This window comes from Pleurodeles waltl, chromosome 9 (assembly GCF_031143425.1).
Source record: "Pleurodeles waltl isolate 20211129_DDA chromosome 9, aPleWal1.hap1.20221129, whole genome shotgun sequence".
NCBI lineage: Eukaryota > Metazoa > Chordata > Amphibia > Caudata > Salamandridae > Pleurodeles > Pleurodeles waltl.
Window position 1 is genome coordinate 482,757,988 of NC_090448.1, and position 26,245 is coordinate 482,784,232.

A 26,245-nucleotide genomic window follows, 5' to 3' on the forward strand; every position below is an offset into this window, starting at 1 on the left:
AGCAGCCGAGGACACTAGCACAGGGTGTGAATCTATAAAGAAGTTCTCTGGGCCTCCGTCTTTCTCAATCCTTGTCTCCATTACACAGTGTTCAACAGGTACCCTTTTCTCTTCCAAGGGCGCTCGGAGTCGGAGTGTGGGAGGTGCTTCAGTACCCCCAATTAACTTTGCAGGAGTTTAGAAGAGGAAAGGGCAAAAAAGAGCCCTTTACATTTAGTTTTTATCTTGCTGTCTTTGCTGTTCGTACAAAGACAGAGGTCAAGTGTCATGCAATGTCTTCTGACCAACCAGCTTATTTAACATGGAGATTGGTGTTTATCTTTCCTTTCCTCTCTCGATGGCAAAGTGAGGGAATGTCATAATGTGAACCAAGTGATATTTTTGCTTGGGTACAGGAAGCATGATCGAAAAGGCTGCTTCGCGTGAAATTTTTTCACACAATAAATGCTTGTAAATAAAATGTACCAATATCTAAAAATATATCAGCAGCAAGAACAGTTCACAAGAATCATACTGATTTTTTTGTAATTTGAAGTGTAAGACAAATAAAGATCTTGATAGGACCAAAACAAACCGAGACAGTGTACTTGTGTGATGCTCAAATGCTAAATATATGCAGAAGTCCACTTTAAAGCTGTATGAGTTATGCAAGTACAGAGGCCATTTCAATTGAAAATGTACTGCCTATAAAAGACAAATACCTACCACACCATGCTTTAGTCATATATTTGGGTCACAACGTTCTAAAGTTCACAGCTGGACACATACTGCTCCCTTTGCCAGTTTCCCGTCAAATGGGTGTGGCTCAATTGCTACACTTTGTGCAACACTTGGATTTTTCACAACCCCTCTGACTTCACTGACGTAAGATTCTGGCTCTTTCTCTTTTACTTCACCTCATACTCGACCTTGACTGAACCAGGGGTGTGGGCCATCCTACACACACATGCCTGTCCTCATACCTGTTCTGATTTCATTCTTAAATTATTCTCACTCTTATTATAAAAATTTAAAACAGCTTCCATATTGCTCATGCTAAAAACCCACGCGACCAATTAAAACATTCTCTTCACGATTGCGTCGTTATGCGGCTGCGCCTTTGCAAGGACAGATTACGTGTCTATGATGTCTTTGTGTGTATTGCCTTAAGATCTTGCAACATTAACGCCAGTTCAAACAAATTTCTAGGTGGCACAGTGACTAAATGAATGCTTAAAGTTCCACATTTCATGTCACCTCCTCATGTGGATGTATACGTATGGATGTGAGTCAAATTCTGCTTGTGGCCCGCCCAGATCTGACCATGCTTTCTCTTCCTCGCTGTCAATGTCAAGCGCCTGGAGGCGGCCTTTCAGATAATGGCTAGAGAAAAACTGGTGGATTCAGTATGATGGCGGCTCTTGGCTAAATTACAATATTTCTTGTTTTTCTAGTTGGGACAATGATTAGAAAACGACTAAAATGTCCTTCTCTCGTGCTTTAAACAAATAACCTGTTATTATTGTTGACATTTCATAGCATTGATTTCAAGCCATTTTATAGCAGTACTCAATGTTTTTGTAATCTGTTTTTCGGGTATGATAAGTAATATGTTAACTTTGATAACGTAGCACCAATATCTGTTTACTTTTTTTTTATTTTTAGCATGTATTTGTTCCTTGTAGCTTATGTTTGTCTTCCACAACTGACATTCATTCTTTTATGGGAAATTGCCTCGGCAAGTGTTGTGGCATGGTAGCATACACATGACTTGCTAGTAACAAAAGTAGCAAAAAAATGCAGGAAACGCAAGCCAAGAGGGAAAGAAAATATCAATACAACATGAGCTGCAAAATCGGCAGTGCACTAAAAAAGTGAACATTGTAGTCCCTGTGGTATCAAGTGTGCAACAATCATACTTGTGGTTCATGGCATAAGATCAGCAAAATACTGCACCCCAGCCCCCAAAGGTACTGTAGATATTGCCCACTGAAATAGGTATGAATTATTCTTGTTGAACATAAGGCTAGAAGTGGCTTTAACCCCTCGGGTGCCTGGGGCGAGCTGGTTACTTCCTTGGCCACAGCGCTTGGGTGCTGAGGACGTAACCAGCTCTTCCTGCACCTGTGGGCAGGGATGGAAGTGGAATTGCTTCCCTTTCCACTCCCGCCCCCACTACCCCCCCCAGTGACATTTGATGACAGCGTGCGATCGCACGCTGTCCTCATCAGAGGTTGCCCCCATTGCACTGGAAGCTCGGCATCCAGCGCGATCGGCAAGCATTTCTCTTCCGATTGGGGGTGCGGCGGGCAGGGAGACATGAAAGGAAAGGCCTTTCTTTTCCTTTTGTCTTTCTGAGCATTTCTGCAGGCCGATCGTAAAGCGATCGGGATGCAGAAATGCCAACTAGACACCAGGGAGTTTAAAAAAAAGATATAAATAATGAAGAGGAGCGACCCCTTGGACAAGGATCGCTCCCCTGTGGGGCATTTTGTATTAGGCCTTTTCTGCCCCCTGGGGGCAAATTGGCCTATTTTAATTAGGGGCAGAAGCCACTAGGCAGCAAGGATAATTTTTAAAAAAACATTTTTACACGTGGCGACCCCTTAGGCAAGGGTCACTCCCCTGGTGGTCACATTTCTTTTAGGCCATCAGCCTATTTTTTATTAGGCCAATCAGCCCCCAAAGGGGGCAGGAACCTCTAGACAACAGGGATTTTTTTTTTTACGTCAATTTCACACAAGGGGAGCGACCCCTTAGACAAGGGTCGCTCCCCTCGGGGGCAAATTTATTAAATTTATTTTAAGCCATTTCTGCCCCCTTTGGGGGCCTATTTTAATTAGGCCAATCTGCCCACAAGGGGGGCAGAAACGACTAGGCACCAGGGATTTTTTATTTTCTTTATTTTTTACAGATGGGGAGTGACTCCTTAGGCAAGGGTTGCTCCCCTGGGAAGCAAATTTATTTTAGGCTATTTCTGCCCCCCTTGGGGAGCAGATCGGCCTATTTCTATTAGGCCGATCTGCCCCCAGGGTGTGCAGAAACCACTTAGGCAGCAGCGATTAATGTGTGTGTGTGTGTGTTTTGTTTGGAGGGGCAGCCTCTTGGGCAAGAGTCGCTCCCCATGGGGGCACAATACTGTTGGCCCTTTCTGCCCCCTTTGGTGCAAATCGGCCTATTATTGTAAAGCCCATCTGCCACCAATAGGGACAAAAAGCCCACCAGACACCAGGGAAGATTTTTTTTTTTTTTTTGTTAAAGAGGGTGGGCTATGGCCATACCCCCACCCCAAACAAATCAGGGCAAAGTTGTTCTGCCCACAGTTGGGCAGATTAGGCAATTACCCCAATCCTCTCCCTGGAGGGGGGGTGCAGACTGCCTTCTAGATGTCATGGACGTTGTAGGTTCCCCTCAGTGCCGGCAGAGCTAGAGGCCAAAAGCCACAACTAGGCACTTTCCAAGAAACACGTCAGATTTCAATGTCAAAATGTGATGTGTCTATGTTGCATTTACTGTCCTGGGCAGTAGGCCTACCCACACAAGTGAGGTACAATTTTATCGGGAGATGTGGAGGAACACAGAATAGAAGAACAAGTGTTATTGCCCCTTGCCCTTCTCTACATTTTTCCTTCCAAATTTAAGACCGTGTGTAAAAAAGACGTCTATTTGAGAAATGCCCTGTAATTCACATGATAGTATGGGGTTCCCTGAATTCAGAGATGTGCAAATAACCACAGCTTCTCAACACCTTATCTTGTGCCCATTTTGGAAATACAAAGGTTTCCTTGATACCTATTTTTCACTCTTTATGTTTCACCAAATGAATTGCTGTAAAACCGGTATACAATGAAAACCCACTGCAAGGTGCAGCTCCTTTATTGGCTCTGGGTACCTAGGGTTCTTGATGAACCTACAAGCCCTCTATGTCCATGCAACTAGAAGAGTCCAGCAGACATAACGGTATATTGTTTTAAAAAATCTGCCAAAGCTGAAAAAACATATAGAAGAAAACATGGACAGTAATGCCTCTTTTGTCACCTCGATTTCAATGTTTTTATTTTAGCTGTTATTTTCTGTAGAAAAACCTTGAAGGATCTACACAAATGACCCCTTGCTCAATTCAGAATGTTGTCTACTTTTCCAAAATGTTTAGCTGTTCGGATCAGGCACTGGTTTCACATCCATTTCTTTCACTATCTGGAAGGAGGAAGAAAGCACAGAAAATTGTAACAAGCATTTGCAATGAAGTGGGTCTTGCATTTGCTCGAGTTTGAGCTATTGGCTTTGTAAACTCCTATTCGGACTTTTCTTGCCACGTAAATTGAAAATGAAAAGTAAAACAGTTTCAAATAAGCGAGCTGACGGCCGTCATGAGCTTTAGTGTGAAGGAGACACAGAAAAGGAAACAGAAGTTCTCTCACAAACAAACGTATCGGCAAAAGTGCAATTAGCCATGCAACAGGAGCAATGGCCAATGTGGCAACCAAACTGCCCCAAAGAGGGACAAAAGTAAAGCACTTGCCAATGATAACAAAGGATTTTTGAAGGGCAAGCCCACGAACAAGTGAACGTGATGGGCGTGAGGTGGGCATGGTGGCCCAAATAGATAACTACACGTCGGGGAAAGCAGCGCTTGGGTGCTGCTATGCTTGACCTAAAAACACGCTATCTTTCAGGCAATTAATTATATTTTAGATTCTTAAAGTTTGGCTCAGTTGATTATTCAAAGAGTCATTGAGAGTCCACATGAAATTAGGTATGCTTCACTGTTCCCTCATCAGCTACTCCCTCTCCAGAATTCTGATACGGGGTAAATGGACAATTTCAATAACAAAATAATTACTCGTAATGATTTCATCCACTCAGCTGGCCCTTTTTCTCTGCAATTTTAGCTAGGCATGATAGTTCCAGGTAACCTACTTTGAAACTTCATTGACAATAAGATCAAATGCACAGAATGTAGAGAAGTTTGATTCACTTTAATACTTGGGCTGCAATTATTATCTTTCCAACTTGATTTGCAATCTTGTGCTCATCACCATACTCAACCAATGAATAAATATTTGGCCAAATGTGAATTAGTTAATACCCACAGTGAAATCATGCCCATGCAAACAGTACTAGACTGCATAATTTTTGTCCTTGCAGGTGTCCTCAACAGTATCAACTACGGTAATATTTTGCTTTTATTAACCTTCTGTAAAAACATTATGAAAACTCCAATTAGGGTACACTGACTTAAATTGGGCTTGAAGCAAAGAGCCCACATAACACTCTACTACAAGTGCTACCAGTCAAACACTGGCTAAGTTCAAAACCTTTTATCTGTATAGCAGTCTATCGATTCACATATTCTGCTGTCAGTCAAGCCATCGTTCCTTTCCCAGGTGACCAGGCACCTATAGTGATTTGCCCAGAACAGATCCAGTCTATGGGGCGACTCAAACATGTTTGTGGAAATACAGAAAGAAATCTTAATCACTCCTTTCAATGAAACTAACATAGTTTTTTTTGCCTGAGATGCTGAGCAGATAAATGAGAGCAACTTCAAAATTATCTCATCAAAGATGTACTGTAATAATCGGATGGTGTAACCAGGTGCGGTGCAAGATATTTTGGTGTTCCAGGCAAATGAGCATTTTTCGGTCAGAGTGTTCGTTCCCTGTTACCTAATAAAAAGGGCCTATTCTTGTTGCCATGCTAAGGCTGCCTGCTAATTATCTAACACGCTGCATTTAGAATCATGTTGTGTTGCTACAAATTGTGCAAAAGTTATTTTTTTGTTTCAAAACTTGACATTAGGCTGTGCCGCTTGGCCTTATTTACTTAATTGAAATCCCCAGCGAAGATGTATGTCACTTTGAAGCAACGTGTTTTATGCCATCATTTATACATACTCAATGTATGAAACTCCAACCCCAGCTGAGGCACCCAGGCAATTATTTGTATTTTATTTCTTTGCAGTTTTTATATAGCGCAATCTAGGCCCAGGGGCCTTAAGGCACTTTACACTTGTACCAGATTACATTACATTAGCTCAGATTCACTTTTTCTGTGTTTTAGGCACAGACAGGTTGTGTGATTTGCCCAGAATCACAGGATGTGGATATATGCCAGGACTCGAACCCGGTTCCCCTGTTCCAGAGTCGGCAGCGAGTTAAACTACATACATATTTGAATAACCAAGTAAAAATACAATTTCTGGTCTGGAAATAAGATTGGGGAGAAATGGAAACAGCAGCCTGTGAAAATCAGACATGCATTGCATTTTTCTATTGTTCCAGCCATTTTGTCTGCCATTGTACATCATTTTAAATGCCTCACCAGTTAAGTCCAGATTCTTCCAGCAAAGCCAAAAGCAGCTATCTATCAGAGAGGCAGAAAGCCCTGCATGACGTCAGATTAAGCACTATTGACAGCCAGGGGACCGGGACTATCAGGAGTGCTCCTAATGGAGTCACACTCCTCTGCACCAGGGCAAATGATCGGAATAAGCAGCAGCTTGCCCAGGAAGGAACGAGGAAGTGGGCTTGATTAGATCACTCTATGTTTATTTTATTGAGACCGAAGAAGAGCAAATTTGTGCTCGAGTTTGAGGGAGGGAGGAGAGCCATCACCCAAAAACAACATGCGCTAAAAAGAACCCGCTCTGTAACAACCTTTGGAAACAAATGGATTCCACTTAAACAGGTCAATATTTTAGACTCACGTGGTGTTAACGGGAGAAAAAAGAAATTGAATTTGCGTTGGGGCTGGGACATATTTTTTGCACCAGTCACTCTGATTCAAGATGGAGGCTCCTGATGGAACCACTTACTGGTTCTCAACAGGCTAAGGAGTGCTACGTGTGAGGAAGAGCATGTGTGTTGTTTCCTTTGTTCCCTTTGCTGGGAGGTGCCTGCTGTTGCTTGCGAAACAAAAAAACACAACCCAGAACAGCCAGTGAGACTGGCCTCACCCAGCGCCTATAGTTTCATTTTCATCAGCCTGAGTTACGGGGGGGAGGAGGAGGCCCCAGGAGAGGGACGAGTGGAACTACCAGTGGAGCCCGAGAAAGCAGGGGGAGGAGACCCCAGACATTTAAAAAAATAAAACACAAAGAAACAGTGTTTTTGTAAAGATACAGCACAGCAATAGAGAATAACCATTTTAAATAAATAACCTGTAACATAACCTTTGCTCACCACGCACTGCTGGGGCAAGGCATTCCCTGTAGAAGCCACTTAAACAAGAGAAAGAGAGTGAAGGTGAGCAGGTCCTGGAAAAGCCCCCCCTCTGCTGTTGGTTTGATTTGCAGAGGGAGCTGGTGGGGAGGAGGAACTGAATACCAACCCACAGTGTAATACAAACAGGCAAATACTAAAAGAAAGTCCCCTACAGAACAGATAAACAGGACATGGCGTAATTATACAGTAGTTGGTGCTGCTCTCAAAGAGAAAAAGGCAGGACAAAAAGGAAGAACTGACCACTTGCAAGCAAGGATTTTTTAAGGTATACAACATGTTGAATGCTTACGCTCGACCCAAAAATGGGGTATGTCCCAGTAAAATTCAAGTCTGCCTGTTCCTGAAAGCTGGGAAGATGGTGATTTTAGCACAGTAAACCCTTTGTTGATGCCATTTTCAGGGGAAAAAACCACAAGCTTTCTTCTGCAGCCATTTTTCCCATAAAATAAATAAATAAATAGCTGTATTTTGGCTAATTTCTTGGTCTCTTCCTGGGGAACCCACAAACTCTGAGTACTTCTAGAATCCCTAGGATGTTGGAAAAAAAGGACACAAATTTGGCGTGGGTAGCTTATATGGACAAAAAATTATGAGGGCCTAAGTGCAAACTGACCCAAATGGCCAAAAAAGGCTCTGCACATGAGGGGAAAAGGCCTGGCATCGAAAGGGTTAAACGCCCCAGGTAAACAAATGAATACTGATAGATGGCATTAATTTTAAGAAAATGCAGGTGATCAGTTGGGTGTCACAAGAATCTCTGAGGCATTCAAGTTTATTTCTAGCACATTTCTGATAACTAGTCTTTGGTACGTGGTGTTAATAAAATCTCATTATTCCATATATTAAAAACACAATGAAACCATCACATGTCAATGACACCAACAAAGGATTAGAGATTTTGGAAGGGATCTACAATTTGTAGTATTTGAATAGGATTAGCGTCCAGTTTGAGAGTTTCTGATTAAGTACCTTATAATTTCACAGATTTCCTAACCTTTTGGGGAGGTTACTGTTTTCCTTCCACTTATGATGCAATCCCAGATCATTACTTTTTCGGCATCAGTTTGTTTTGGAACCTCATGATTCCTGGCTCCGCAGCAACTCCTACCCTAGCATGCCTTTAATTTCTAAGGATTGGCATTGAAAAACTCTGGTCTTTTGAAAAAATAATATTTCTCTGAAGCTAGGTAACGTGTTGTGTTCTAAATAGATGGCATTGTAGTTTTACATTTCAAAAACCGAGATACCTCAAAACCACGATATATATTGGGGATGAAAGGGACTAGTCTTTGGATTGAGCCTCTGTTGATTTTTACATGATTGTTTACTTGTGTCTGACAATGTAAAGCTGGCATACATAGTTCCCTAAGCACTAGTCTTGGGTTTAGAGACCTTTCAGAAAGGAACAGTAGGGATGATACCAACACATGCCTTTGGTACTGTCTCTTCTGTTGAGTCAGCAATGTGTGAACTTGACTGTGTTAGGGTGGATTGGGTTGATCAACATGATTGTCATCTGTGATTGTCCTTTTGAGCTGAGTGGAAACAGAAGGGTTCCCTGGACAGGTCCACTTTAAGCCAGGATAGTTCCTTGTATATAAAATCCAGCAAGAAGAGCAACTCTTCTCTCGCATGTTTGCTTCTGTGATCAATTTCAAACCTATTACATTTTGGCTCCACTTCCTCCTTCCTGAATTGCCTTGGCAACTTCAGTGGTAGGCCTGTCTTCCATGTCATGTAATTTTAGGAGTATTTGCGTTTGGTAGCAGCATCAACAGTCTTTCCAAACCTCAACTTGCCTGAGTTTAATATCTGCTGTCATCTAACTTTCTCAGGATCTTTTTTCTTGCTGCTTTTTGGAGATTCAGGTGTGAAGGTTTGGGAATGGATTAGTTTCTTCACATTGGTTACCACATAACAAACATGGAGCTAATGGAAGAGTGACTCTAACCCTTTTTGGAATACCACCAGGGCTTCTCTCCTTCCTCCTATCCATCCTAGATGCGGCTTCTAACTACATCTTCTAGGCATATGGCATACTTTTTGGTGCTGAGTGATCTGATTCACTCGCAGCATCAGAGATGGATCTCTGGTAGTGTGCGTTTCAATGATTAAAATGCACCTAAATCTGCAGCTGGGAGTGGGAGACGAAATATATATATCTATCCACGACAAGAGCCCAGAAATATTCTGCTGCCCTGCATCCTAGTGAGCAGATAACATTTAAGGCTCAAGATACAAGAGCGAAGCCTTTTCCCTCCTCCACTTTAATGCTTAATATGTTAAGACTGTTGGGAGGGAGGGAACTATTAAGAAAGGGAATTTCTTAATTCATTGTAGTGTCTCTGCAATCATATTTGTCCCTTCACCTTAGGTAATGGATAGTGATCTGTGGTTTAAATAAGGGGGTGCTTACTTTCTATAGCAAACACTACCCATCGTCACCATCTTGCTCCAGTGTGCTCAAAGCTTGCCCTCCTACACAGTACTTGAGGTCTTTAATACTATGCATGTATCCATTCTGTTCATTTACTCTCCCCCTTTCCCCACTGTCTAAGCCAAGCCCAGTACTGCCTCAACAGTTACTCTCTGATATGAGTGCAAAAAGTGTTGTGTCTCTCACACTGCTGGCCCAGTATTTGTCACTCTGAGGTGCCTCCACACATCGTCCGTCCCACTCCTGGACTTCTCAAGTGTGGATGTGGGGCAAGATCATTAGCGAAGGCCACAGAATGCATGCGTCTAAGACTCAGCTCTGAGAAAACACTGGCAGGCATGAAGATTGTGCCATCACTCCCATGGATCCCGTCACAGTCACCTGCCTGTTCACATTTCTTGGCTCCTGGAAACTTTGTCTCCTGAGTGTCAGCAAGCAGTTCACAAAATATCCAGCCCATGCTATCTAGGGCCAACAGCCCTCAGGCACCATCTTGGCTTTTCTGTCAAAGGTAAGGGTGTTGAGTACAAGACCATTCTTTTACCATTACACCTCATCCAGTCAGGTTGCTGCTACACCTCCACGTTGTCCAATTGTTTCAGGATTGGGGCAGTGGGCTTCACTCCCCGGGGTGCCCAAGAGCACAGCTTGACAAAGACTTATAAGTTTCATTTAGATGGAAGTTGATTTAAGCTCACCTGCTCAGCTGAGAATTTTGGCAGCAACCTAAGGAAGTATCTTTAAATGATCGAAGGCAGTAGGGACATTCGGAAGCAAAACTTACTTTACTTAGTAAGAGGACGGGTACTCCATCACAAAAGTGACAGATATCCCATCTACCTTATTACAAATGCGTGATTGAATAATGCAGGTGCAATAAGGCAGACAAGGTATCTTTTTGCCTAATAGACTTGTAATAAGGCAGACAGGATATCCTTCATGTTTGTGACAGAGTACCTGTCCACTAAACTCTAAATCAGGCTCTAGATCTGTGGCATGGCATTGGGCTGATTAATGCTCCAAAAGGTGGAAGAGAGGTGGAGCGATGATATTTTACCACTTGGGAATGGAATGCATTGTTTCCGATTGGCTATGTAATAGCATTTGTTGAAGAGAGTAAATGAGCTACATAATGCAAGAGACCATAATAACAACACAACTCAGTTCTTTATAACAAAAACACAACATTTTAATTCAGCAGTACATAATAAAATAAAAACAACAGAATGGAAAAAACAATACATTGCCAACACAAACACAGTACAACAGAATATTGACAATTGCATACAAAACTCACTGTATTGTTTTTAGATGTTGTGATAGGGTTACAAGATTAAACTGGTGTTATGTCACCCTTAGGTAATTTTAATCTTTAGGGGGCATTCACAGTATCATATATGGATATGAGACTGCTCATCAACCAAGTTGGTGAGAAGTAGGGTTGGACTTGGGTTTTAACACGCTCCCTTCCAACAAGAGTTCTACATTAACCGCGAGCCCACTCCCAATGATTTATGACCTCCAGCAGGACAGGGAGCAGTCCCTATGATGAAGCATTAAATGGATACACAAGATAGCAACACAGCCTAATACAACACCACAACACAATAGAAAAAACAGAAGTCAGTATAGCCACAATGACACTAAAATACCACACAAAATACACCACAACTACATAACAACCATGCTTTACAACACAAGTATAACAACACAGCCATACAACAACACACCACAAAAATGACACACTAAAACCAGGGTCAGTTTCTTTGAATGGCTGTGGGGGCTCCACCCCCGTAGTTATTGCCTTCATAATATTTTTTTATTAAATAAATGCTGATGGATAATGGCCCTCTCTGAAGGGTCACCACAAAACGCTTTTCCTTCCTCCTCCTCTTTTAGTGACCTCATTTCTGTTGGCTTTAGGACTCTGGACACTTTACCACTGCTAACCAGTGCTAAAGTACATAGACTCGCTCCCTAAAACATGGTAACTTTGGCTCATACACAATTGGCTTATTTAATTTACTTGTAAGTCCCTAGTAAAGTGCCCTACAGGTGCCCAGGGTCTGTAAATTAAATACTACTAGGGGGCCTGCAGCACTGATTGTGCCACCCACATATGTAGCCCCTAAACGATGTCTCAGACGTGCCATTGCCAGGCCTGTGTGTGCAGTTTCACTGCCACTTCGACTTGGCATGTAAGACTACTTGCTAAGCTGTAAACTCCCCTTTTTCTACATAGAAATCACCCCTAAGGTAGGCCCTAGGTAACCCATAGGGAAAGGTGTTATGTAGGTAAAAGGCAGGACATGTGTCTTGCATGTCCTGGTAGTGAAAAACTCATAAATTAATTTTCCACTACTGTGAGGCCTGCTCCTCTCATACACTAGCGTTAGAAAATGCCCTTATATACTTTTAAGTAGTAGATTCTGATCTGGCAGGAGTAGCCCTGTCATGTTTAGTATTTCCTGAATGGTAATAGAGAATCCTGATTACTGGTGAAGTTGGATGTAATAATACTATTTTAGAAATGCCACTTTTACAAAGTGGACATTTCTCTGCACTTACTGCCATATGTGCCCTACAGCCTCAGGGATGTGGAATTCCTATCGCCCGGGACATCTTGTTTGGGGTCAAGGGCAACAAGTTTTTATGTTTACTTTGTCCTTGGGACAAGTAGGCCCAACCCTCTGCAGCACAAACCCTTTGGCTGCCTGTTTACAGAGAGTGGAACTCTCTGCAGTTGAGGTAATGTGTTTCCAAAAGACAATGCTGTTCGAACTTGTATTTATGGTTCATTATTTGAAAACCTTCATTATTAGGGTGAGTGCTGTAAATAAATGTTTTAAGGTCAAACTTCACTACTGACGTTGGTTCCAGTACAAAAAAAAAAAAAAACGTGTATACACATGTTTGAAAAGTTTAGGCTATGAGGCTAAGTATAATGCTCCCAGAATGCTCTCTGATTAGATGCAAATGAAGTGTCATTTAGTAAAATGTTTTGATGCATGCTAGTATTTCCCAAAAATATTTCAGTGTAACCATTTTCAACACGATTATGGGAAGCATGAAAATAAACAAACACTGACAAAGCCAACTGATCTGATATATTTTTATAAGTCTTTTAGTTTCATCAATGCGTGTCTTGTTTTGACATGGCTTTTGTAACACTTTATTGTTGTGGGAGCTACCAGGCCCTCAACATTGTAACAAACACTGGCAAAAAAAAACCAAAACGTTTTTGAACTCTAAAAGCACACGTTGCCACCAGTGGCATAACAAGGGCCCCGCAGCCGCCCTCCAGGGGGCCCCTTCAGCACAGCACCTGCCCTGAGTGAGTCTGGATAGGGGGCTCCTCCATATTCTTTGCAAAGGGGCACCCTCCAGTTTCGTTTCGTCACTGATTGCCACTGTAGTTCCTGACAATATGCTCCTTGTGGAAGAGAAGAATGCGATCACTCACAGTAAAGCCAGCCGAAAGAGAGAGAAATAGAAGTTTAATAAAAACAATATGTCTTTGTTAACACCAGACCTAATTAGGGACCAAGACCTACATGTAGGTAGCTTTTTGCATGTCGCAAACAGCGGCTTTCGCTGTTTGCGACGTGCAAAAAGCACATTGCTATGCACAAACCCAGTTTTGCGATTCGGTAACCTGGTTACCGAATCACAAAACAGGTTTGCGACTCGCAATTAGGAAGGGGTGTTCCCTTCCTAATTGCGACTCGCAGTGCAATGTAGGATTGTTTTGCGAACGCGGGCGCAAACCAATCGCAGTTTGCACCCATTTCAAATGGGTGCTAACACTTTCACAAAAGGGAAGGGGTCCCCCTGGAATCCCTTCCCCATTGTGAATGTCACTGTAAACATTTTTTCAGAGCAGGCAGTGGTCTTGCGGACCACTGCCTACTCTGGAAAAAATGAAACGAAAACGTTTCAGTTTTCGTTTTTGTACTGCATCTCGTTTTCCTTTAAGGAAAACAGGCTGCATTACAAAAATAAAACTGCTTTATTGAAAAGCAGTCACAGACATGGTGGTCTGCTGTCTCCATCAGGCCACCATCCCTGTGAGGCCGCCATTCGCAAGGGGGTCGCAAATTGCGAACCACCTCATCATTATTCATGAGGTGTGCATTTGCGAAGCCCTTGCGAATCACAGATGGTGTCAGGGACACCATCCTACATTCGGATTTGCGACTCGCAATTTGCGGGTCGCAAATCTGAACCTACCTACACGTGGCCCCAAATTCTTAAAAAAAGTCACAAAAGTTCACCCATTTTATATGTCGTACCCCTATAAAATATTTGTGAACTGTATTTTAGCATGGGTAAATACGCATGTGTAGATTTGCTCATGTGAACATCTATTGAGCATTTGCAAGTTCATTTTCCCTCCAGCCACTTTCTTCCCAACCCTGGAAGAAGTTCTAATTCTGCCATTGTCAGGAGTAAATGTCCAACCTTTCTTATTATGGGAAAATATTAGAGAGAAGCTGGTGAAAATCTTTGAAACATGCAGGTTAGTAGGTTTGCAGACTCAAAGGCATTCCAGCCCTGAAACTATTGCTCACTGCTTCCTCCAGCCCCAGTATGCAGATCTGCAGAAAGGTGGAAAAATAAGGAAATTGCTACAGTAGGGATTGAAACTGCAAGTATTCAAGCCCTACTATGGTAGTAGCCCTGGCATAATCAGAGAGGCTATTATTAGAGCTCTTACATAATGAGATTGCAGCCATAATTAGGCGCCACACTACATGGCACCAAAGGGACAAGTAGATATGTTTACAGGACAAGTAGATTTGAGAAGCAACCTGTCCCATGGACAAGTAGATATTTTAATAAATTCCACACCCCTGAGCCTGTCTCGACTCCACGTCTGGTCTTTTCTGGTTGACAGCTCTCCTTGTGCATTCGACCCAGACAGCCATAAACACAGGACACTCAGTCACATCTGCATTCATCTACATACTGAATGGATCTCCCTGGGAAGGAAGGGTGGAGGGCCTCTCCCTTACATTTCAAAGGCCAGTGATAGATTCAGAGGGTGAGCTGGTGATCTCTGAGGGTGGGAGTCATCACTTCCACCAGGTGGGAGTGAATGGGGTCCCAGTCACTGCTCTGAGGGACACCAGGGCTAGTCATACCATGATGGTGGAGAGACTGGTTTCCCAAGAGCGGTGCACCGGCCAGTTGTGTGGGGTGACTCCAGCCTATGGGGAGGATTTTTTCTACCCTATGGCCATGGTGTCCCTGGAGTAGGGTTGGGGAGTGACCAAGGGAAGGGTCATAGTTAGTCCCCAGATACCCATAGATTGCATTCTGGGGAATGAGTTACACTTGGTGGCAGGAGAACGGGGAAGGGGTGGCCCCTAAGGGCGCCCTGACAGTTCAATTGTCTGGAAGTACCACTCCCCAGAGGAGGGTACGGAGCCCAGATGTAGGGGAAGATGAGGGAGGACACACCCCTGTCCCTTGTTGAGCCTCAAGGTACAGACCCCGGGTTGATTGACCAGTGTCAGAATACCACCCTGAACTGGAGGGAGGTAGAGTGGAAGTAGGGTGCAAATCCCTTTGGGGCTACTGTCCCCCACTCTGAGACGCCTCGGAGTTCAGGGAAACCTCAGGAGCCCATAGGAAACTCCCTGACACCCTAAGGCTGGAGGAGAAGCTTACCCAGTGGCCCCGATCAGGGCCTCTACTTAGCAGTGGATTGCCTGGGGCCTGGCTCTTGACATTGACAGCTGTTAGTGGCCTCTGTTGGTTGCTGTCCTTGTGGATAGAGTTTTCCCTGGGTTGTTGACAGAAGCCAGACCCAAGGACTGGAATGGGCCACATCACTCTGTTGGCCATGGTGGTACTGCCTGCCTACTGGGATGCACCTGTGAGCAAATTAAGGTTAGGAGCATCACAGATGGGGCCTACAGATGAGGAGAAGGGTTCCCCATGGGTCAGTTCAGTGGCCCCATAGAGTACAGACAGAGTAGCCCCACTGAGTTCAGAAAGGCATAGAACTAGGAAGTGCCCCTGCACTATTGGGCCAGTGTCCATGTTCTATCACCCTAAGCAGGGAAGTCCATCAAAGTATTGATTTGTCTACCCTGCTATTACGCTGGAATGGGGATGTACTGGAAAAAAGCCCTCTCTGAAGGGTCATCCCAAACCTTTTGCCTTCCTCCTCCTCTTTTCCTGACCTCCTGCTTACTGGTGAAGTTGGATTTAATATCACTATTTTAGAAATGGCACTTCCAGAAAGAAGGCATTTCTATGCCCTTTCTTCTGTGCCTTACAGACTGTCTCCAATCCACATTGGATCTTTCCTGGTTGACAGCTCCCTTGTGCATTCCACCCAGACAGCCACACAGGACACTCAATCACATCTGGATTGATCTGCATAGTGAATGGGTCTCCCTGGGCTGGAAGGGTGGAGGGGCTCTCTCTTACATTTCAAAGGCCAGTGGCCTGCCCTCACGCAAAGACTGATAATCCCCCACAGGGACCATGGCAGACAGGACTCAACTGAAAGGGGAAATTGTGCACCTCAAAACCACTCTTTGAAGTTTCCCCCACTTGAAATGCATTTTTGGGTATATAAACTGGGTCTCTGACCCCACCAAATCAGACACTTCTGGACCTACACCGGGACTGTGTCAGAGAGACTGCCTGGCTGCCCAAAGGACTCATCTGGACTGTTTTGCTGAAAGACTGCTGCCCTGCTGCCTGGTGCTCATGACTCTGCCGGATGGACTCTGCCTTCCTGACTCTGCCTTCCTCCTAAAGTGTGATCCAAAGGCTTGGATTGAGCTTGGCTCTGGATTCTGAAGTCTCAGGGCCAAAAAAGACTTCAACCCTTCAAGAAATCCTCGTGCATCGGAAAATCAATGCAGCGCGTGCAGAAATCGACACAGCACCCGCCTCATGGCTGAAATTTCACTGCATCACCTACCAGATTGACTCAGCACCTGCTTCTTGTACCAGCGCGTCAAGGATTTTCAACGCATCGTGCCTGGGTGTCAAAATATCACCCCATCGCAGTAAGGAACCAAGGCTGCGCTTCTGAAATTCTACGCATCACCTTGCAGCGTGGAAAGAAATGATGCATCGTCTGTGCCGCGCCAAAAATCCAATGCTGGGCCTTATTTTTCAACGCATCTCCTCCTCTGCGGCTCCCTTGTATCGTTATTTTTGATGCATCCCAGGTAGTATGCGTTACAAGGACACAGCCACTGTTTCTTAATAACTGACACTCTTTGGAAACTTTATGTTATGCAGCTAAATATTATCTATTTTTCTAAACCTGTGCGGTGTGTTTTTGTGGTGGTTTCACTGTGTTACACATTGCCTTCTAAGTTAAGCCTGACTGCTCGGTGCCAAGCTAACAGAGGGTGGGCACAGGATAATTTGGATTGTGTTGTGACTTTCCCTGACTAGGATTGTGGTACCTATGTGGACAAGGGTGTATACCTCTACCCACTATATTCCCAATTTCTAACATTGGTGGGCAGCAGTGAGGATATGATTTGTGTTTGTGCAATGCCGTACAATAGCTACACTACCTATCCACAGTTAAAAGTAATTTCAATGTTCTTTTTTTTCTTCTTCTGTAAGCTTTCCTGTCTTTACATTTTAATCAATCCTATACATCATGTCTCTGGCTGTGTCCTCAAGTGGAGCTGGGTTGTTTGGCCTTGCTAACCTGGAAAAGTACACAGTCCTCCAGCTGAAGGGCTTTTGCAAGGATATAGGGGTACCTGTCCGTGGAGCTTTCAAGAAGGGAGAGTTTCATAAGGCACTGAGGGCCTGGGCAGAGTCCGGCAACCAAGAGCATGATGAGTTGGTGTAACCTGAGAAGGGCTCTTCCAAGGAGCTGCCAACAGCAGCAGGTGATGACACCCCTGGATTTGTTCTCTCTGCAAGACCAGGAAGCAGTGTCTCCAGTCATGGCCTGACCGCAGAGGAAACAGAGAGAGTAGAGAGAATTCCAGCTGCAGTTGGCAAGATTAAAAATAGAGGAGAAGAGAGCTGAAAGGCAGGCTGATTGACAAGTGTTTTTCCTGCCTATGAAGTTGCACTGAGGGCACATGGGAATCTTGAAGAGCACTGCAGTGCGGGTCTGTGGAAACACATGCCTACACTTGGGAGGGACACGCTTCTGACATTAGAGGTTGGGGACCAGAACAAGTACACTCCCATGAAAAACATTTTCATTGCCAAATTTGGACTGACCCCTGAGAAATATTGCCAAAGATTCAGGGACAGTCACAGGCTCCCTAGCCAATCCTGGGTAGACTTCATTGATTACCCTAGTAAGACACTGAATGGCTGGGTGCGGGGCAGCAAAGTTAATGATTATGTTGGGTTATACAATTTAATCATGAGAGAGCACCTGCTCAATATCTGTTTTACAGTGTTGCGCCAGCACCTAGTTGACAGTAAGCTGACTGATCCCAGGAAGTTTGCAGAGGAGGCAGACCTCTGGGAGAGCACCAGGGTGTCCAAGAAGTTACCTGGGAGTGACCGCAAGAAGGGTGGTTCAGGTTCCCCTCAGCAGAGTGGGGGGGGGGAGGTTAAAGATGATCCAGACAAGTCCCAGAGTAAGGGGGAGGAAAAGGTTCCCATGCTCCATCTGAGAAACAGGGTGGTGGTTCTGGTGGGCGGTGGCCCAAGGCACTCCATTTCCAACCCCACAGGTGGGACCTCTACAGGGGTGGCCAATGTGGCCTTAGGGGAAAGTAGTCGCCAGGAGCAGGTCATAGACCAGGCCATTACATCGTGGAGCACTTTGAACGGGGAGAGAACAATGTTTCTGTGAATTTGAGACACACATGGAGCCCAGGAATTTTATTTCTCAAGCTCTGATCTGTTTCATCTGACGCATTTGACTGCACTTGTTTGTACCACATGAGAACTCTTGGCAAAAAAAGGTTTGTAGTCATCCTCGGGTCCAGTGTGGCCAGGTAGTTGGTAGCTAGGGGAGGGTGACCTGCTTCTGCATTTCTGCTTTGACAGAGTCAGCTTTTCAAAGCAGCAGCAGCACAACATGGATTAAAGAAGTGCTTCAGTGTGCTGGCCTATTACATTTTTCAAGTGCACCATGGCAGCCTTGCATGTGCATGCCGTGAAAACTGCATTGCTTTTCAGTAAGTCCTCTTTGCTACTCATGGGTAAAAGTAGTGAGCTGAGCAGAGCTTTCATTTTTTTTAAAAGACAGTAATATGCAGTTAAATGTCACACGTTTTTCAGTCCTCCCAAAAGTTTACATCAAATAGTTGCAGTTTAGCCTCAAGTTATTTAAGAGACCCTGTTGCTCACATTTGTTTGTTTTAATGAAGTAAATAGTTTAAGGTGGTGATTGGAAACATTATACAATTTGTGTATTGTGTGCAGTATGGTCTTGTATTGTTGAAATATAACTATAAGATAAAGGATCAAAACAAATGAAACACACTTCCAACCACAAACCTTACAAGACGTAGCGTGCTACCCATGTAGGGAAGCGCTTCAACGCTCCACATATGTAGTAAGTGCTATACAAATTTTGCAATACAATCAGTGTGCAGAGGAAATTGCATTAAGAGGTAGCAACAGGGAGCTATGTAGATAAAGCAGAACAAGGAGAATAAAGAAGGAATCAAGTGCTATGTAGAAAAATTGGAAATTGATACATTCAGGGAAGGGAGACACAGAAAAGCAAAGTGGAAATCGGTAGAGCAAATGTTCTGAAGAATACAAGCAGAACAGAAATTGGAATGGATATAGCTAGCTTGATGTGGCAGAGCATAGAGAAAGGAACAGAGTAGTGGATAGAAGAAAGGGGACATAAGGGCATAGAGGGTACAAAAAATGGGATTTTTTCATTCTGAATGCCATCCACAAAAGTCTTGTGTTACAGGAATAATCTAGGTAGGATATCAACTGTGAAAATATACCTCAGGTAAGTATAGGTATGGTTGCATATAGATGTACTATCCTTAGTTCGAAATCTATACACTTTGAGACACCTACCCATGACGTCCCATGGTAACAGTTGCTCTTTCTTACTACACTTGCTCGTACAGTCTAATTTGGGAGTTATTCTGACGCCCCACCACTTTCAAAATTCATCAGCTGACACTGACTAGAACACATCAAAATTTTAACCACAGCACATAACAAAAACAATTTAAAACAAAAAAGCAGCCCAACAATACAACTATGCAACACACCCAATTGGCAATATAACACAAACAATACAAATGCATTTTATAGTTGTGTTGTTGCCTTTTGCCACTGTTTTGTTGTACTGTGCTGTTGTGTTGGCATGTTGCATTTTTGTGTTGTTTTGTTCTGTTATTGTTATGCAGTCTTGTTCTTCTGCTGTTTTTTTTATTTTTATTGATGTGTTGTACCGTTGTGTTCTGTTGTTTTTATTATGGTATGTCTATATGACTTGTGTTTTGTTGTCTTATGTGCTTGTTGCATTGTGCTTTTGTTGTTGCTTTGTTGTATTGTTGTTGAATTAATGTTCTCTGTTATTGTAATTTGGTGTTTCGTTGTTGTGTTGTGTGGTTACAGTACCTCAACTGCAGAATGTCTTTTTAAACATGGAGAATCATGCTTGTCAGATATATATTACAACCACAAGTTTACTTTTATGATAGGATGGTGGTAGGTCTTTGCACCAAACACTGCACTGTTTAGCATCAAGGATATCAAGTAATGCCAATCAAAAATGTTTTCTGATCCAGCCCGAGGTGTGTAATATAGAATTCCAGTGCTGGTCATTCTACCTTTCTGCTGTTTCTCATCCCATGTATTGGACATATCCGATTGAGACGTCTAGTTGCAGATTCCTTACCTTAGGATTTCTCCCAGACATCAGACTGGATCCAGAGATTTTTCTTCAAGCAGTACCCTTGCGCACTGTCAGGTGGCAACAGTTCCCCACCTTGTGTGCTAGTGGTGCTCTGGAGCGTGACCAAAACCCAAAGTGGTGCTCATAGTGCCGGGCCATGAGCCCGAAGGCTTTGAGGGAGCGGTCCCTAAAGCGCCTGGTGGCACAGTCCTCGGCTCCACGTCACTACCGCTCGAGAAGAAGGTCATGAGACCACTCGCGGAGCCATCCCCACTTGTCATTGCACCACTCCAAATCATCAGGACATTTGGGTGACAAGAAGAAGAAGTCAAGAACAAATGTTCTTCGACTTCACCCTATCACTCGGACGATGTGACGCAGGAGAAGAGTTGTCGCTCTAGGCCTCTGTCCTCTGAGCTTGCTTCTGGGTCAGCTCCATGCCTCCCTGAGTTTCCGGGAGCCAGAGCCACCCCTGCCCAACTCAGGGATTTTTTTGAGGCCATTCGCCTCATATTTGGGCAGTCCAACCCTTCTGTGATGCCTTTGGGCCAGGTAGGGTAAATGGGCCCCCCTCGGATTCCGTGCCAGCGGCTTTGGCCTCAGCTCTGCAGGGCACCCCGGATCTGTTACGGACTCCACGCCAACACCAGTCGCACCATCATGACCTTCCCCGGCACTGGTACAGAAGTCAACGCTCCCCACATCAGTTGGGCCCGCAATCAACGTCGACCCCATATTGATTCCCGACTCCGACCTGGAGCCAGAACAACGTCGCCCAACACCGATTCCGACTTTGATGGGGATCTCACTCCCAGGGTTGGATCCTGACCCTTATGCCTATAGCTATGGTGAGAGTATGGAGGGTTCGCTGGACCATTTGGAATACCAGCTAGATGACCCTGATGGAGACTGGGCTCAGGAGGTGGGTGATGCCAGTGGTCTTGACACCTCCCCTGACACTAGTATGCTTTCTCCCCCTACTGTGTCTACTGAGGGAGCCTCATATTCAATGGTGGTGAGAAGAGCGACTGAGGTCCTGGGCCTAGAACTGCCTTGTGGCTGTCAGAACTAACCTGCTGACAGAGGTGCTTCAGCCCAGGGCTTCTACATCTGAACCCTTTTTTTGCCCTTCAATGAAGCCCTCAGTGATGTCCTGCTGGGAGTGTGGTCCAAACCCAGCACAGGGGGTCCTGTCAACAGGAAAATTGCCCGGCACCATAGGTCTGCACCTAACGACCCTAAATTCCTGACCCAACATCCTACACCTGAGAGTTTGGTCATCCAAGCTTCTTCTTCTTCTGGTGCACGCATTCCCTTCCACATCCCCGGACAGGGAATCAGAATGACTGAACCAACTTAGGAAGAAGTTATTCTCGTCTTCCAGTCTAGTGTTACGGTCTGTGAACCCTGCATGCATTTTGTGCCGCTACTCCCATACTTTATGGAATAAGGTCACGCAGGTGTTGCCACAGGTCCTGGAGGAGTCCCAGGCCATTTTTCCCGAGCTGTTGCTGACAGGAGGGATTCAGACAAGTTCACGATTCCTTGTGGGCTGGATTCAACCGACTCACTAGGCATATTGGTTGTGCCGACGGTGGCCTTACGGCACCAAGCTTGGTTGAGGACGTCTGGCTTTTCAGGGGATGTCCATCCATCGCTTATGGACATGCCCTTCGATGACACCCATCTCTTCGGAGACAAAGCGGACTTAGCGCTCAAGTGCATTAAGGAGTCCTGGACTATGGCTCAGTCCCTTAGACTTGCAGCTGCTCTTCGCCCCCCTCAGTTCACTTTTCACCCCTTTCCTGGAAACAGAAGGGGCACCCAACCGTGTCCTTTTCCCTCCAGCCACCATGCATGCTGCCCAACCTCTGCATGGACGAGGATGTGGGATCCAACGTTCTGGTGGATCAGGGAACTAGGGGTTGACCCATTTCACCCCCCCACCCTGCTGCAGCCTCCAAACACCTTCCTAGTCCTTTGCTCCACCACGGACCAGTTATAGGCAGCATTCACCATCACCTGCCCTATTGGAAATCCATCATTGTGGGCAGGTGGGTTTTGCAAATTGTCCAAAGGGGGTACTCCCTTCCATTCAAGATTACCCCTCTGCCCGTGCCTCCATCCTATGATAGGATGATGGAGGATCACTGGACAGTTCTCAGTGAGGAAGTTACAGCTTTCTTGGCCAAGGGAGCCATAGAGAGGGTGCCAGAAGTAGGTTGTGGTTGTTATTCCCGCTACTTTCTGGTGCCTTAAAAGAACAAGGTCCTCTGCCCTATCCTAGACCTCCAGTCCCTCAATCTCTTCCTCAGAAAGAGGAAGTTCAAAATGCTCACTCTGGCTCAGGTCCTATCTGCCCTGGACCATGGAGACTGGATGGTAGCGTTGGATTTGCAGGATGCCTACTTTCACATTCCCATCCTGCTTGCCCACAGACGTTACTTGCGGTTCGTAGTAGGTCACAAGCGCTTTCAGTTTACAGTGCTTCCCTTTGGCTTTACCAGCCCCCTTGGGTGTTCACAAAAGTGATGGCCGTTGTCGCAGCTCATCTGCGCTAGCTAGGGGTTTCAGTCTTCCTCTATTTTGACGACTGGCTGTTGAAGGCAGGCTTGCCTCAGGCTGTTGTCTCCCACCTCCAGACTACAGTGGACCTCCTGCACTCACTGGGGTTCACTATAAACGGCACTCACACCTGGCTCCCTCTCAGGTGCTCCCTTTCATCAGAGCTGTTCTGGACACAGTGCAGTTTCGGGCCTATCTTCCTGATCAACGAGTCCATGATATGATACTGATGTTTCAGCCCCGGTCCAGGGTTTCGGTGAGAATCACTCTGAGACTGCTGGTCCTCATAGCCTCCTGCATCCAGCTGGTCACACACGCTAGATGGCAAATGTGGGCTCTGCAGTGGAACCTGAAGTTCCAATGGGTGCAGCATCAGAGGAATTTCTCTGACATGTGCCTGATCTCGAGGGACCTGCACAGGGTCTGCAGTGGTGGCTTTCGAACCGCGTTTGGGTCAAAAGCAGACTCCTCTTCCTTCCCCAACCAGATCTTACAGCAGCAACAGATATGTCACTCCTGGGATGGGTTGCCCACTTGGGGGAGGCGAAGATCAGAGGCATTTGGGCTCTGGCGGACTTCAGGCTCCACGTAAACCTTCCGAGGCTCAGGGCAATCAGGCTTACATTGAAAGCATTCCATCCCTCTCTCAAAGGGAAAGTGATTCAGGTGTTCACGGAGAACACCACCACCTTGTGGTACTGCATCAAGAAGGGCGGGGTGGGGTCATGGACCCTTTGTCAAGAGGTCCTGCATATCAGGACATGGCTGGAATGTCAGAGCATATCCCTGGTGGTTCACCATGTGGTTGGCTCTTTGAATGCCAGAGCAGAGGAATTCCGCCATCAATTCATGGTTGATTGCAAATGGTTGATTGCAAATGGCGTCTCCATCCAGAGGTGGCGCCAGGTCTCCTTAAGCAGTGGAAAGAGCCTTAGTTAGATCTGCTTGCCTCCACCGAGAATACGCAATGTCAGCTGTGTTGCGCTTTGGAGTTTCATGGTTGCTCTGCAGTGCTTTTCGTCTTGAGTGGAACTCAGGCTTCCTTTAGGCCTTTCCTCCAATTCCACTTCTGTCCAGAGTTTTCAAGAAGATCAAGAACGACCGGGCCCAAGTAATTCTTGTGGCTCCAAACTTGGCATGAAGAGTATGGTATCCCGAGCGTTTGAGCATGCCCATCGATCCTCCACTCAGACTGCCTCTTTGAGAGGCTCTTCTGTCGCAGCAGCAGGGGACGGTTCTCCACCCGAACCTGTCCAGTCTTCTCCTTCTTCCGTGGACATTGAGCTGTGGCAGTTGACAGCTTTCGACCTTCTGCCCAAAGTCTGTAATGTTATCTTGGCAGCCAGGCATCCCCCCACCAAAACGTTATATGTTTGTTGTTGGAATAAATTTGTGGCATGGTGTACCAACAAGCCTGTTGATCCCCTTTCTGCATCTCTATCGGAGGTTCTTTTGTTTATACTCTCTCTTGCCCAGCTGGGCTCTGCTTTGGCACCGTTAAGGGTTATCTGTTTGCTATCTCTGCTTTCCTCAGACTACCGGATCAAACTTCCTTGTTTAAATCTCCCATTGTTGGGAGATTCTAAAAAGGTCTTACCCACATATTTCCACCTAACCTGTTCCTAATGCCCTAGTGGGATTTAAACCTGGTACTCACTTTCCTCATGTGTGCTTCTTTTGAGCCCCTTCATAATTGTCCTCTTCAGCTTCTCACTTTAAAAACAGCTTTCCTTGTAGCTATCACCTCTGCACATAGAGTGAGTGAGCTGGAAGCTCTTTCTCCCGAAGCCAAACTTCATCTCTGTCCATCAGGATAAAATGGTGGTTTGTACCAGGACCTCTTTCCTACCTAAAGTGATCATGCCCTTTCATGTAGGCCAATCCATCACCTTGCCTACTTTTTACGCACCCCCACATCCTTCTCGTGAACAGGAGAGACTCCACTGTGTGACTTCAAAAAGAGCGATCGTACCAAAGACTTCCGGGTGGAGGATCAACTCCTTGTTTATGTGGGTGCGAAGAAAGGACGGGCGGTGCAGAAGAGGACCATCTCTAGATGGGTGTATCTCTGCATCAAAATGTGCTACGCTTTGGCTAAGAAGCAACCTTCTGAGGGTTTACGTGTTCACTCGACCAGAGAAACTGCTGCAACCACTGCGTTAGAACGCAGAGTTCCAGTCATGGACATCTGCCAGGCAGCAACGTGGGCGTCCCTGCACACGTTCTCTAAGCACTACTGCCTGGCCAGTCAGGTCCACAGGGGTGGCTACTTTGGCGGTTCAGTCCTGCAGAACTTCTTTATATGATCTTGGTTCGCAGACCCTCCTCCAGGGATGGTGTTGCTTGGGTATCTATTCTAAGGTAAGGAACTAGAAGTCTCTATCAGATGAACAAGTTACTTACTTTCGGTAACAAATTATCTGGTAGAGACATATTCTAGTTGCAGATTCCTTGCCACATCATACATTTTTTGGCAGTTTTTGAAACTTTACCGTAATTTATTGCATTGTGTGTATCCCAGTGGTTGTATTGTCCCAATTTATGATATTTGTAGAACACGTCCAAAACACACAGGCCCTAATTATAACATCGGCGGTACATACCGCCTACCGCCACAGTGAGGGCCGCCAACATACCACCACCGCGGCTACCATCCATCCACCATATTATGAGCACTGCCTAACTTCCACCACAATAAGGGCGACAGTGCTCATGGTGATGGACGATGGTAAGCTGGTGCTGCTAACACCAGCACCACCATGCCAGAAGAACGCTGCCAGCCGCATTATGACCAGTAATACGGCCTGGCAGTGTTCTGCTGGTGGGGCGCTGCTGGCGGTAGCAGTGCCCCTTCGCGTTCCCTGCCGGCAGACCTCCTCGCCCAAGTTAAGTTAGGCTTCCGACAGGGGAGGGTGGGGGGTGTTGTGTGTGTCTGAGTGTGTGCATGAATGTGTGAGTGTGTATGTGACTGCGTCTGCGTGTGTGCTGTGTTGTTTGCGTGGTTGTATGCTTGTGAGTGAATGCGTGTAAGAATGGTGAGTGCGTGTCTGCATGTCAGTATGATTGTGTGTAAGAATGTGTGTGAGTGTGTCTGGAAGTATGCGTGAATGAATGTGTGTATGTCAGTGTAAGAATGAATTCGTGTATGCCCTGTACTGTGTGCGTATACGTGGGGAGGGGGTGGGTGGCTGTGGGCGGTGAGGTCAT

The 26,245-nt window shown here is 45.4% G+C and overlaps 1 protein-coding gene across 1 annotated transcript in view; it reads left to right on the forward strand.

Moving 5' to 3' along the window:
* Nucleotides 1-26,245, forward strand: part of CLBA1 (clathrin binding box of aftiphilin containing 1) — a 139,180-nt gene that overhangs the window by 15,600 nt on the left and 97,335 nt on the right. The window lies entirely within an intron of this gene.